Source organism: Micromys minutus (genome assembly GCF_963924665.1).
Source record: "Micromys minutus genome assembly, chromosome: 8".
Classification (NCBI taxonomy): Eukaryota; Metazoa; Chordata; class Mammalia; order Rodentia; family Muridae; genus Micromys; species Micromys minutus.
The window spans coordinates 2,823,229-2,839,045 of NC_137977.1; positions in this window are offsets into that span (position 1 = coordinate 2,823,229).

The window sequence follows — 15,817 nt, forward strand, 5'->3', positions numbered from 1 at the left end:
ATTGTTGACTGGGAACAGACTGTTCCAGCACTCATCTGTGCCCAGAGCCAGAGCCGGTCCACTGCCATCAGAAATCACAACCTACCCACAGAAACCTGAACACACTCAGGAGCAATCTCCCTCCAGAGGCCATGAACCCACAGACCCACAGGAGAGACAAACTCTACTCAGAGACAACAAGATCACCTAGCATCACAGACAACAAGATTGCACAAGGCAAGCACAAGAACCTAAGCAATGCAAACCAAGTCAACCTGGCAAATTCAGAACCCAGTTCTCCAACCACAGCAAGTAGTGGATATTCTAACACATCAGAAAATGAAGATTTGAACTTAAAATCATACTCTATGATGATGATAGAAGTCCTCAAGAAGCACATAAAAAACTCCCTTAAAGAATGACAAGAGAACCAGGAGAACACAGGTAAACAAGTAGAAGCCATTAAAGAGGAAACACAAAAATCGCTTAAAGAGCTACAGGAAAACAAAACCAAACAGGTGAAGGAATTGAAAACAGAAATAAAAACAATAAAATATCAAAAAGGGAGACAACCCTGAAGATAGAAAACCTAGAAAATAGATCAGGAATCATAGATGCAAGCATCACTAGCAGAATACAAGAGATGAAAGAGAGAATCTCAGGGGCAGAATATACCATAGAAAACATTGACACAACAGTCAGAGAAAACGCAAAATGCAAGAAGCTTCTAATCCAAAATATCTAGGATATTCAGGACATAATGAGAAGACCAAACTGAAGGATTATAGATTTTGAAGAGAGCATAGACTCCCAACTAAAAGGCCCAGTAAATATCTTCAACAAAATCATAGAAGAAATGTTTTCTAACCTGAAGAAAGGGATAAGCATGAACATACAAGAAGCCTTTGGATCTCCAAAAGACTGGAGCAGAAAAGAAATTTCTCTCAACACATAATAGTCAAAAACAGCAAATGTTCAGAATGAAGAAAGAATACTAAAAGCAGTTAGAGAAAAAGAACAAGTAACATATGAAGGCAGACTGATCAGAATTACACCAGACTTCTCAACAGAGACTATGAAAATTAGAAGATCCTGGACAGAGGTCATACAGATCCTAAGAGAACACAAATGCCAGGCAAGGTTACTATATCCAGCAAAACTCTCAATTACCATAGATAGTGAAACCAAGATATCCCAGGGCAAAAGCAAATTTACACAGTATTTGTCCTCAAATCCATCCCTACAAAGAATAATAAAAACTCCAACGTAGGAGGGAAACTACACCCTAGAGAAATTAAGAAACTAATCTTCTTGCAACAAATCCAAAAGAAGAAAAGGACACAAACATAACTCTATCTCTAACAACAAAAACAACAGAAAAAAACCAATCATGATTCTTTAATATCTCTTAACATCAATAAAAAAGACATAGACTATCAGACTGGATACATAAACAGGATACAGCATTTTGCTGCATACAGGAAACTCATCTCAGAGTCAAAGACAGACACTACCTCAGAGTAAAAGACTGGGAAAAAACTTTCCAAGAAAATGGTCCCAAGAAACAAGCTGGAGTAGCCATTCTAATATCGAATAAAATAGATTTTTCAACCAAAAGCTATCAAAAAAAAAAAAAAAAAAAAAAAAAAGGGGAAGGAAGGAAGGATCACAGGAAAAAAATCTATCAAGACAAACTCTCAATCCTGAACATCAATGGTCTAAATACAAGACCAACCACATTCATAAAAGTTCAAAGCATATACTGCACCACACACAATTATAGTGGGACAGTTAACACACTTCTCTTATCAATGAAAAGATCATAGAAGCAGAAATTGAATAGAGACATAGTAAAAATGATAGAAGTATTGAACCAAATAGATTTAACAGACAACGATAGAAATTTTATCCTAAAAAGAGAATATACCGTCTTCTCAGTACCTCATGGTATCTTCTCCAAAATGGGTCATATAGTCGGTCACAAAACAGGCCTTAACAGACATAAAAAGATCTAAATCCTCCCATGCATCCTATCAGATCACCATGGACTATGGCTGGTCTTCAATAACAACAAAATCGACAAAAGCTCACATGTACGTGGAAGCTAAACAATGCTCTACTAAAAAATAACTTTGTCAAGAAAGAAATAAGAAAGAAATTATGAATTTTTTTGAATTTAACAAAAATGAAGGCACAACATGCCAAACTTATGGAATGCAAAGAAGGCAGTACTAGGAGAAAACTCATAGCTCTGAGTGCCTCCAAAAAGAAACTGGAGAGAGCATACCCTAACAGCTTGACAGCACATCTAAAATATCTAGAACAAAAAGAAGCAGTTACACCCAAGAGGAGGAGATGGCAAGAAATAATCAAACTCAGAGCTGAAATCAACCAAATAGAGACAAAAAGAACTATAAAAAGGATCAACAAAGGCAGGAGCTGGTTCGTTGATAAAAATCAAAAAGATTGATATACCCTTAGCCAGACTAACCAGAGGGTTCAAAGAGATTACCCAAATTAACAAAATCAGAAAGGAAAGTGGAGACATAACAACAAAAACTAAAGAAATTCAAGAAATCATCAGATCCTACTACAAAAGCCTATACTCAAGAAAACTGGAAAATCTAGAAAATATGGATAGATATCAGGTACCAAAGTTAAATCAGAATCCGATAAATCATCTAAACAGTCCCATAACACCTAAAGAAATAGAAGCAGTCATCAAAAGCCTCCCAACCAAAAAAGCTCAGGATCAGATGTGTTCAGTGCAGAATTCTAGCAGACCTTCATAGAAGACCTACTACCCATACTCTCCAAACTGTTCCATGAAATAGAAACAAAGGGAACACTACCTAACTCATTCTTTGAAGCCACAATTATGCTCATACCTAAATCACAAAACGATCCTACAAAGAAAGAGAACTTCAGACCAATTTCCCTCTTGAAAATTGATACAAAAATACTCATAAAATTTTTGCAAAGCGAATATAAGAATAAATCAAAACTATCATTCACCATGATTAAGTAGGCTTCATCCCAGGGATGCAGGGATGGTTCATTATACAGAAATCAATCAACATAATCTACTATATAAACAAAGGTTTTAACCATATGATCTTCTCATTAGACGCTGAGAAAGCATTTCACAAAATTCAACACCGCTTCATGTTAAACGTCTTGGAAATATAAGGAATCTAAGGCCCATACCTAACCATAGTAAAAAGCAATATACAACAAAACAGTAGACAACATCAAAATAAATGGTGAGAAACTTGAAGCAACCTCACTAAAATCAGCAACTAGACAAGGCTGCCCACTCTCTCTGCCTATTCAATATAGTACTGAAAGTCCTAGCCAGAGCAATTAGATGACAAATGAAGTCAACGGGATGCAAATTGGAAAGGAAGAAGTCAAATTATCACTATTTGCAGATATGATAGTATACTTTAATGGCCCAAAATATTATACCAGAGAACTTCTACAGCTGATAAACAACTTCAGCAAAGTGAGTGGACATATAATTACCTCAAACAAATCAGTAGCCTTCCTTTACTCAAAGGATAAACAGGCTGAGAAAAAAATTAGGTAAACAAAATCCTTTACAATAGTCACAAACAATATAAAATATCTTCATATGACCTTAACCAAGAAAGTGAGAGATCTGTATGACAAGAATTTCAAGTCTGAAGAAGGAAATTGAAAAAGATCTCAGAAGGTGAAAAGATCTCCCATGCTCATGGATTGGAAGGATCAACCGATCAACTTAGTAAAAATGACCACCTTGCCTAAGGCAATTTACAAATTCAATGCAATCCCCATCAAAATTCCAACTCAATTCTTCATAGAGTTAGAAACAGTAATCTGCAAATTCATTTTCAATAATAAAAACCAAGGATAGCTAAAACTATTCTCAACAATAAAAATACTTCCAGGGGAAACACCATCCCTGACCTCAATTGTATTACAGATTAATTGAGATTAAAAACTTCATGGTATTGTTACAGAGACAGGCAGGTAGATCAATGAAATAGAACTGAAGACCCAGAAATGAACCCACACACCTATGGTCACTTGATCTTTGTCAAAGAAACTAATAACAGTCAATGAAAACAGGACAGCCTCTTCAACAAATGGTGCTGGTTCAACTGGCAATCAGCATGAAGAAAAATGCAAATCGATCCTTTTCTATCTCCTTGTACAAAGTTCAAGTGCAAGTAGATCAAATACATCCACATAAAAATAGGTACACTGAAACTATTAGAAGAGAAAGTGAGAAAGAGCTTAGAACACATCTAAACAGAACACCAATGGCTTATGCTCTATGATCAAGAATTGACAAATGGGACCTCATGAAATTGCAAAGCTTCTTTAAGAGGATAAAACAACAGCCAACAGATTGAAAAAAGATCTTTTCCAATCCTACGTCTGATAGAGGGCTAATATCCAATACATACAAAAGACTCAAGAAATTAGACTCCAGAGAATTAAACAATCCTATTAAAAATTGGGGGACAGAGCTAAACAACAAATTCTCATCTGAGGAATACAGAATGGCTAAGAAGCACCTAAAGAAATGTTCAACATTTCTAGTCATCAGGAAAATGCAAATCAAACAACCCTGAGATTCAACTTCATGCCACTCAGAATGGCTAAGATCAAAAACTCAGGTGACATAAGATGCTGTAAAGGATGTAGAGAAAGAGAAACACGCCTCCATTGTTGGTGGGATACAAAGCTGGTACAACTGCTCTGAAAATCATTCTGGTGTTTCCTCAGAAAACTGGAAATAGTACTACCAGAAAATACAGCTATACCACCACTGGGCATAAACCTAATAGACACTCCAACATATAACAAAGACACTTGCTCTACATAGCATCTTTATTTATAATAGTCAGAAGCTGGGAAGAACCCAGATGTCCTTCAACAGAGAGATGAATACAGAAAGTGTAGTACACTTACACAATGGAGTGCTGCTCAGCTATTAGAAACAATGAATTTATGAAATTTTTAGGCAAATAAATGGAACTAGAAACTATCATCCTGAGTGAGGTAACCCAGTCACAAAAAAAACACACATGGTATGCACTCACTGATGAGTGGATACTAGCCCCCCAAAACTCTGAATCCTCAAGAAAAAATTCACAGATCTTTTGAAGCTAAAAAGAAGTAAGGCCAAAACGTTAATGCCTTAGTCCTTTTTAAAAGGGAAAACAACACAGTCATGGGAGGAAATACAGGGACAAATAGCGGAGCAGGGATTGAAGAAAAGATCAGTCAGAGGCTGCCTCACCAAGGGATCCACCCCATATGCAGCCACCAAATCCAAGCACTATAGCTGATGCCAAGAAGTGCTTACTGGCATGAGCCAGATATGGATGCCTCTTCAGAGGCTATGCTAGAGTCATACAGATAAAGTTGAGGATGCTTGTAGCTAACCATCAGACTAAACACAGGGACCACAATGAATGACCTAGAGAAAGGACTGAAGGAGATGAAAGGTTCTGCATCCCTATGGGAAGAACAAGATTATCAATCAACAAACCCTCCAGAACTCCCAGGGACTAATACACCAACCAATGATCACACATGGAGAGACCCATGGCTCCAGGTGCATATGCAGCAGAGGACGGCAGTGTCTGGCATCAATGGGAGAAGAGGCCTTTCTTTGGTCCAGTGATGGCATGTTTTCCCTGTGTAGAATGCCAAGGTGCTGAGATGGAGAGAGAGCACCTTCGTGAAAGCAAGTGGAGGGGGAGGGGAAATAGGAATGGGGTGAAAAGGGATAACATTTGAAATGTAAATACAGAAAGTATCCAAAAAATTAATTTAAAAATTCTTCTATGTAAACCCTCTTACAAGCAGATCCTCTGTTACTGATCATACCCTCATTCAAGACACTCCGAGCAGATGTCAGATCAAGTTCCCTGTGCATCTGCATAGAATGTAGAGTGGAACCAAAGTCTTCTGAGCTCATTTCCAACCCCTCCAATTTAACTCCTCCCCTCCAGCATAATCTATGTTCTTTGCTGGAAAGTATGATGTATGAGCATAGTTAAAGCACTAACCTGAAGCTCCCAATCAATAAATGTATGAGGACTGGAAGCTCACAGGTGGCTAACCATTTAATTTTCTAGCTATTAGCTTTTATCTTTTCCAACACAGTGTAGAATATAGTTTGTGAAGTCATTGAATCACAGCTGCTGTGTTCCAGACCTTCAAGGCATCCAACTAGCTTGAAGAATGGACCCTTCCAACCTAGTATCTGGAGCAGCCTTCCTACCATGTATTTATTTAGAAGGACTGAGACAAGACTCTCTCTTGCATTTGTTAGTTATTGTCTATAAATGTTTGGAGGTGAAATATCTGAAAAACTTGTAGTGGCTGTCCAGTGACATCATCCACCCACCCGGTGAAGTGTGTGTCTCTTGTCTGACCTCTTCACCTTCCTCCAGGTAAAGCTGTGTGTGCGTGTATGTGTGTGCTTGTGTGTGTGTGTGTGTGCGTGCGTGTGTGTGTGTGTGTGTGTGTGTGTGTGAGTAGAGGCAGGAAGTCAACATCAACATTACTCTCCCTTAGATTTTGAGAAAGTGTCTCTCAATGAACCTGTTACTCACAGATTAGATAGACTGTCTAGGTAGCAAGCCTCACATCCCTGGCTCTGCCTGTCTAGTTCTGAGGTTTCAGGTACATGCCTGCCTTTTGATGCAGGTTCTGAAGCTCCATCTTAGGTTACCATGTTTGCACAGCAAGCACTTTACCAACTAAGACACATTCAGCCCTAAAATATGGCTTCCCCTGCTCCTGTTCACTTTTCCAGTTCCATCACAGTCCAGACCTCACCAGAATACCACGTCTCTGCTCACTCCAGTGACTTCCTGTTTAGTCACCCCATGTCCATCTCGACTAAGCTCTGATATACAATGTCATCTTTCACAAACACAAGCAGGCTGTGCCGTTTTATTTCTGAAAGCCCTTCAATGGCTTCCTGTTGTACGCAGAATTCACACTCCTTGCCTACTACCCTGCCTACTCTGGATGGAAGCGTCTTTCTGTCTATCTTCATCTTGCTCCTAGCTTTTGCTCAGCTCTCCCTCCTTGTCCACCCTTGCACAAGCTTCCTGCTCTACATAACCCACTCCACCTCTGCCCTTCCAGTTATCATCTCCCTGTGTTCCAGGAAGCCAGTTTCCATAGGCCCCTAATGAAGCTGGTGGTAGGCTGGAAGCTTCACTTTAAGATCTGATCTTCTATTGTTTCTTTCTCTTCTTCCAGCTGCACCAACAGCTCCATGAAAGAAGGGATGCTTTCTCTTTGCTCATCTCTCTGTGACATTCTGGGACAACAAGGGCAATAGAAACCATAAAATTTTATCAAAAGAAAGACTGAGTGTATCACAAGACAAGGAACATTATAGTCTTATTTTAAGAATCTTATAAATAGAAGACACTTTTCTGAATGATAAAGATAAGTCTTACAAAAGATAAAGATTATAAAAGCTCCTTGGGGCTTTGGCACATTGTGTGAGACTCTAAAGTATTCTAGGAAGTAACTATATCGTGCAGAGTTAATGTCAATAACGTAAGTTAAGTGAGACCATTGGAAGGGGCGTTTGTACCCACAGAATACCCTCTCTCTGCCTTCTTCTCTGCCTGATGTCCTGCCGTCAGCTTCATTGCTTTGTATGAAACATACATGTCCATGGCCCACCAAATGCAGAGGCTGCATCTAGTGTCCTCAGAGGCTGGTGAGGCTTAGCTGGAGGAAATGGGTCACTGCGAGCAGTGGAGCCTGAGTCTTACAGAGCAGATCTACTTCCTGTCTCGTCTCTGTACCTAATCTGTTCATGTTTGAGCCTCAGGACCCTGCCCTATGTCTTCCTGACTGTGGAGAGCTATCCCTTCAGACAGTGAGTCAAACCAAGCATTTCTTTACATTGCTTCTTGTCAGACCTCAGCCACAGGGACAGAAAAGTAGCCAATTGACCCAGCACTTCAGGTACCACTTTTTCTTCAGCTTCTTCCCCCTAGACAACCCACTTCCTGTGGTCCATGGACATTGACCTCTCCCTGTCTGTCTTGGTATCTTACACTTCAGTTCCAACTCTCAGCCTCCTTGCCTTCGGTCTCTATGGCAGGCTTCTACCCTCTTGTGAAAACCCACGGCTTCCAACAGCTTGCATGGCTCTGAACCCGTGGCTTCCATTCGCACTACTGCAGACAACTCCCTCCCATGTCCTACATCTGTGTCCTTGACATTTTCAAGGTGTGTGCCCTACCCTTCCCTCTGCTTTACATTGTCCATTTTGTGTGACACCCATGCTGGCTATAATTACAGTCCAAAGGCTTCTACATGCATTTGGAAGCTTAATATCAATTCCAAGCATTCTAATCAAAACTGATTATATCTTCTCTCCAGAATCGGGATTTTAACCCATCCCCACCACTAGGTCAATCTACTTACTTTAAAACAAAAACAAGAAATCCTTAAAAGCCGTTTTGGATTCTTTTCCCCTCTTATTCCAGTATCCACACCAGAGGTGTTCCAGTTTGATGTTACTGCGTATTTCCTCTTATTTGATTTCTATGAGTAAGAATACCAAGGGATTCGTTCCTTCATGAACTTATATTTCTTACCCACCCCAACGATTTGGCCAAATTCTTTTACAACAGCACTTTCCTTAGGTCACCAGAGTACTCAGTAGCCATTCTTTAAACTCTTCTTGGGCAGCCAATAAAGTCTGAACTTGCTTCAGAAGGGTACCTTTCTACAGCTTGAGTTCTTGTCCTTCAGCAATGTCATTGTCTCTTCTCCCAAAATAAAATTGCTGCTTCTACTGAACACCTCCACGGCCTGACCCCTCTCCTTTCCTCACACGTTCCCCTGTACTCGAGAATGCTGGCGCACTGAGCACCTCCACGGCCTGACTGACCCCTCTCCTTTCCTCACACGTTCCCCTGTACTGGAGAATGCTGGCGCACTGAGACAGAACGGATCTTGTCTTTTGCATCATGGGTGCATTGGACTGTCCAGGATGGGAGCACCTGTTCCTGAGCCACACAGGGGTTGGCTGGAGCACTTTGTATTCAAGGGATCATTCTGAGGAAGGGTAACATTGGAGCCAAGCAGAGCATTTGTCAGTGAGCCAAGGAACAGACCAGCTGAAGTCACAGAGCCAAGGAACATTCTGTCCAGGCTGCACAGATGTCAAGATTCCCAGAAAGAGAAAGGAACACTGGATGGAAACGGAAGCAAGATGCACCGGGCTCATACGAGGCATTCGGCTTTTTAGTTGTTCTAAAAATGAAGTAACTGAAAGCAGAGAGCAGGAGCCGCAGCTGCTCCGGGCTATTCATACCGTAAGAGATCCCACCAGGCCTTCTTTATTGTTGCAGTTTTGGCAAATTATTTTCTTATCACACACAACCTCCTCACTTCTGTTCCTGGGTACGCACTCGGGCTCGTAAAGCTGTGGGTCAGCCACAGTTGAGTGTCCAACACACAGAACAGGCAGCCACAGGGAGTGCCAGAAGCCCGCCCTCTGCAGAAAGCAACCGGAGTCCATAAAAAGCTGGCCTGTCCTTGGCTGCTAGCTGACTGGGATTTGGAACTCTTGCTCGGATCACCTGTCTCTTCTACAGAGCCTCACCTTGTGGAGGACCTCCTGGTGGGTTAGGGCTATCCCTGGGTGCTGAGCCTCCTGGTGGTCTCCAGGGCAAGGGGCAGGTGCACAAGCAGGCCCTTCTCTGCCAGGCGCTGGCCCCTCTGTGGACAGAGGGGCCGGGTGCCCACCACACATGTGTGCTGGACAAATGCTCTGGCATCTCCTGCGTGGGCAGAGAGCATGCCGCTCCCATTATCGCGGCCCATTAGGGAAGCAATTGGAAAAAAAACATTTAGCAATTTGGACAGAAGCAAGACTGCCGAATGGCTCGTTTCACCGTGACAGCCTGCCACGTACAGATGAAAGGGAAGGCGTATAACAAATTTTCATTACCCCCAAATAAAAAAGCAACAGCAGGCAAAGCAAGGGCTTCAAGGCTGGGAGGCGGGGACAGAAACCCACCCAAAAGACCACAAAGGAGACTCAGCAAAACAAATCAATCAGTCTCCTCTTGCTTGTACTTGCTGAGCTCCGTACATGCTAATGACATCAGGCCTGTCAGACTGTCAGGCTTTGGCCTTCAGTGCCTGTCTCAGGCTTCTCTTGAGGTGCACCAAAACACAGCCCTCAGCAGCTTTTGGTGAAATGAAACAGGGTGGGGGAATCGCCCACAAACAGCAGGCAGATTTGCTTGTCTTCCAGCTTTACTGAATACCAGCAAAAAACAAACCTCACATATAGAGGGTGAAGGGCCCCCGTGGGACTCCCAGATGCCCCTGGGGCTTCTTCAGTGTTCCTAATACCCCCACTCCTCCCCCAGCTCATGTTCTGCGAAGAAAGCCCAGGACACCCACAAGGCACAGACCCCAAATGAAACCCTGCCTCTGAATCTCCCACACAGGCCCCACAACCCACTCCGCTCTAATGAGCCTGGCCACACGCAGAGCTGCATAATACATTGCGCCTTTGACCTTATTAGAAGACAACTGCACAGATCTGCCTTTTCCTGGCCTGGGTGTCTGTCCACAGGTATCCCCAGCACGGTTACCACTGCGTATAGAAGCAAACTGCGAAAGGAGACTGCAGCCGGATACAGAATAGAATGGCTTTTGTTTCATGATTTCTCTAAACCCCCATCTCTTATGAGCAACTGCTTCCAAAGCAGCTATTAAACATGAGGGTTTCCGTGGTTCCCAAGACTGGAATAAAGTGGATTTGTAAGGTCTTGGTGTTATTTCCCTCTGGGGTCTTCTGGTCACAGACTCAAGAATGTCAAAGCAAGGACTGATGTTACCACATTCTATTTGTGTGAGTGCCATCACAACGGGTCCCAAAGAACTAGGTAACATGCATGCAGAAATGCACATTTGAGGCGCTCATATACAGATGACCACTGAAAACTAGAAGAGTTGAAAGGCGTGTGCTCCTTGCTAGCTGAGTGACTGGAAAAGTACACGGTAAAGATGGGGTAAAGACTTGCTTGACCTCCTTGTGGCTCAGGCAACTGTGGCCTTAAAAGAGGCAGGGATGGGTGATGTAGAGAAAAATGGCAGGGATGGGTGATGTAGAGAAAAGTGGCAGGGATGGGTGATGTAGAGAAAAATGGCGAGCATGGGTGATGTAGAGAAAAATGGTGGGGATAGGTGATGAAGAGAGGAGGAGTGCATTTTGATTAAAGTCAAAGCACTGAGATAAAAATTCAGTTCCCACCAGTTTCATCCAGTTTCACCTGGTACCATGTTAAACATCTGCAGTATTCCCAACACTGCCTCAGATGCCAGGAGGAACTGCTGTGTGAGAGAAGCCTGAAGCAGAGTCAGGAATACTGTCATAACATGCCGAACAGTGGACAGAGCCTAGAGCTAGGGCAAGAGAAAATGATTTGGGAAGCTTGTTTGAATGAAGCATTTTCCAGAACCATGTCTCTTTTAACCTGATGACCTCTTTCATGTGACCTAGTTTTCTTTGTTATCCAAAAGACAGAAACATCAGCATGAAAGGAAAGAAAGAAGGCGGGGTTAATGTTAAAGGTAGCTTCTCAACTTACTCTGCACCTTCCTTTAAGAAGCTGAACCACTTTCTGGCTTCCCTGAGGTTTACAATCTCCATAGACAGGCAAGACAGCTTCAGGATGTTAGTTAATACATTACAGAGTCTGAACTTGAAGCTCCAGTGCTCAGATGTCCTAGCTACATTCATAGGCGACATCGTTAAAGCAGGGTAGAGATGGGGGGGTTGGTATTGGTGACACATGGATCACCCAAGGAACATACTCTAACATCTTACAAACAATCTACAGGCCTTGGATTTCACTGGGGTTGTCTCTCGAACACCACTCTTTCTGTCTGGGAGGAGATTCAAGCTCATCTTACAGAACAGACATCTTGAGCGAGAAGATGCAAGGACTTCCTTCAGCCGGAAGTACACACTGAAGATCACATGAGTTGGAATCATCAGTCTGACAGAATCACCTGAGAGACAGACCAATGGGCATGTCTGTGATTTTCCGGATTCTGATAACTGAGGTTCCAAGAGCCACCTTAGCTGTGGGTGGCACCATATCTTCTGGGGTTCCCAGACTGAAGAAAAGGGACAGTGTGGGCTGGGCACAGGCGTTTATCTTTGTCTGTGTCCTAACTGCTCTACCTCCTGTGGCTTCCCCACCGTCACAGACATCACTGAATCATCAGCCCAGACAAAGCCTGCTCTCCTTAACTTGCTTCTTTAAAAATAACTAAGACAGGCAACCTTTAACTTCCGAGAGATGTGTGTGAGTAGTTGTAGGACAGGGACTGTCACCTTCCTGCCCCTTTATCACTTGAACAGAGTGGGCATTGCTCTCCTCACCATAGGTCTAAAGTAACCACATAAACTATCCAGTGCCACACAGTTTGATAAATGGCAAAATCCAAACCCCAGTTTTTGAAAATAATTTCAAGCAGGTGCTTATAATGATAAAAGAAAATAGGTGTTCAATATTTTGAATATTAGACAGTCAAAAACACCAGAATAACTATTTTTTGTAAACCTCAAGTTTATATTTACTCAAAATAATTTAAATACATTCACAGGAAAACCTGCCCTTGAATTTGACAGCTGCTTTATTCAACCTGGCCCAGCCCAGAACTAAGAATGTTACAATGTTACAGTGAATCCATAGAGAAATAAAATGTACTTATCATTGAAGCTTCAAACAAGTGAGCTGTTGCGTCTTGAAAGGTGTGGAGAAAACTCCTTGAGATGGGCCTCAGAGCATAAAAGTGAATATGCAGTGAATGAAGAAGCTACTTTATATACTGAAGATTCCAATTACCTTTCATTCTGGAAAAGGACTGTCTTAGTCAGGGTTTCTATTCCTGGACAAACATTATGACCAAGAAGCAAGTTGGAGAGGAAAGGGTTTATTCAGCTTACACTTCCCACATTGCTGTTCATCACCAGAGGAAGTCAGGACTGGAACTCAAGCAGGTCAGGAAGCAGGAGCTGATGCAGAGGCCATGGAGGGATGTTGCTTACTGGATTGCTCCACTTATTTTCTTATAGAACCCAGAACTACCAACCCAAGGATGGCACCACACACAATGGGTTCTTTCACCCTTGATCACTAGCTGAGAAAATAACTTACAGCTGGATCTCATGGAGGCATTTGCTCAACTGAGGCTCCTTTCTCTGTGATAACTCCAGCTTTTGTCAAGTTGACACAAAACCAGCCAGTACAAGAATAAACAATTTCTGAGTTAATTTCTAGTTGCAGTAACAAAGTATCTTGATAGATATACCTAAGAGAAAAAGAGTCTGGTTTAGCCCATAGTTCTAAAAGGGTACAGAACATTGCAGATAGAATCCATGGCTGTAGACAAGGAAGGCATGGTGGTTAGATGGTCACTTTGCATCCTCACTAAAGGGACAGAGTGTGAACAGGAAATGGTTCTTGGCTACCCCTACCCTCAGTGATCCACTTCCTCCAGCGAGATTCCACTTTCCAAAGTCAGGTAGGAAATGCATGCACTTACTCTTAGCACAGGGAAGGAAGAAGCAGAAGGGTCTATGAACTCATGATCAACCTAATCTGCATAGCAAGTTCAAGGCCAGAGTGGGCTCCGAAGTGAGACCCTGTTCCAGCAGATAAAAGCGTATTCAGGCTTTTTTACCCAACCCTACTTTCTGTTCATCCTCCTTCACAAGACTAGACGTCATTTTCCTGTACATATGTCAAATGGCATCTTTTTCTGGCCTCTGTGGCCACCTGTACACACACAACACACACACACACACACACACACATGCACAAATATACACATACACAACATATACATGCACACACACACACAATCACAAGTACTTTATTAAAAAGCAGGGTATAGTTGTGAATGCTTTTACTCCCAGCATTCAGGAGGCAGAGGCAGGTAGATCTCTGTGAGTTCAAAGGCAGCCTAATCAGAATGGGTTCCAGGACAACCAAGGCTACACAGAGAAACCATGTCTCAAACAAAACAAAACAACAATCACAACAACAACAAAAAACAAAAATGGAATAAAATAAATCAAATACATGTTTTTAAAACATTCTTTAAATAAGATTACTGAGATGACACAGGAGAGAAAGACCAGGTATTTTCAAACAACCTGCACACAAAATGAAATTTCATCATTATTTTATATGATATGAAAATAAGCTAAAGATACAAGTAAAAGGCCTGAAACCAAAAATTTTATATTTATAAAATACAGAATGCACTATTCTGGAGTGCATTAGGAGAAAGCTCCTTGAGGTGAGCCCTTTTCTCTCCATACCTTTTTAGACATGACACCAAAATCTCCAACAAAAACAAATAAACAAACAAGCAATCAGTAAAAACAGACAGACAGACTATTCCAAAGTCCAAACCTTGACCTAACAAAGGAGTGGTCAACAGCCTGGAAGGCATCTATGTCATCAAGGCAAACATCTGGGATCTACATATCCCATAAAGACAGAGCATGTAGGAGGAATCCTTGTAACTCTCCAGCAATTAAACAAGTGACCGAACATAAAAGGGGACAAAGAACTCAAACAAATATTTCTCCAATGGCCTAGGCCTGTCTGTTATTCCAAGTGTAAGGGAGGTTAAGGCAGGTCCAAAGTTCAAGGCCACTGCTAGGGGCTATACTTCAATGATGGAAGTTTGACCAGAATAAAATTGAAAGGCAAGACTGGACACAATTATACTCTGTCTCAAATAAAAGTTCACAAGGGCTAGGTCTAGAGCCTAGAGTGGTAAGGTATTTGCCAAGTATGTGAGAGACCCTAGGTTGAATTCTTAATACTGAAAACAAAAGAAACAAAATTCCAGATACACAAAAGACAGCAAATATCATTAAGGCCCAGAGAAAATGGAATTCCGTGCACTGCTGAGAAAGGGTAACTACCACAGCTGTTACTAGAAAACAGTACTGAGAGGCCTCAAAGACGGAAGAGATTCAAGGCATCCAGCATGATCCTCAGAGACATCCACAGGCCTCAGTCCACTGCAGGGCGTTCAGCTTATAGGAAACACATAAATGTCCACTGATGGGTCAACAGAAAAAAGTAGAATGCATATACCAGGGCAGGCTCCTGCCGTCTGCTACAGCATGGATGGGCTTGGAGGAGATGAAAACTAACACAAAAATAACTACTAATTAACACTTACCCAATCTGAAAACAGTCCAGCCCCTAGAGGCAAGTAATAGAATTGGGGGCACCGAGTCTATGATTGGAGAAGAGGAAATCTGAATGGTCAAAGCCTGCAAAGTCCCAAATCTGACATCAAAGACCCCCGGGTATTTACTTCAGTGGCCTCAGATGAGTACACTACGCGGGATACTAAATATTTTGCTCAGAGGATAGACTGTAAATGTTCTTATCACCAAGAATAATAGTCATAATAATGATTTCAGAAGGTGGCTTTGGGGCATGATAGATAAACTCATAACAGAAACTGCAGTGGTGGGGGTGCGGGTGTCCGGAGAGATTCTCATCCACAAATGCCTCGTGTTGTAAGCATTGGACATTTTTTGGATGCCAGCCACAGCTCAACAGGAGCTGTATGCAAGTCATATCTTTTAACCTGTGTTTATTTTATTTTTTAAAAAAATATCTCTTCCCGCATGAAATATTTGCCAGCCCTGTGACACACCTTGGCGGTATATGACAAGCCCAGCCTCCAAGAACAGTACAGTATGAAAGCAGGCGCACATGGAGTCATCACATGG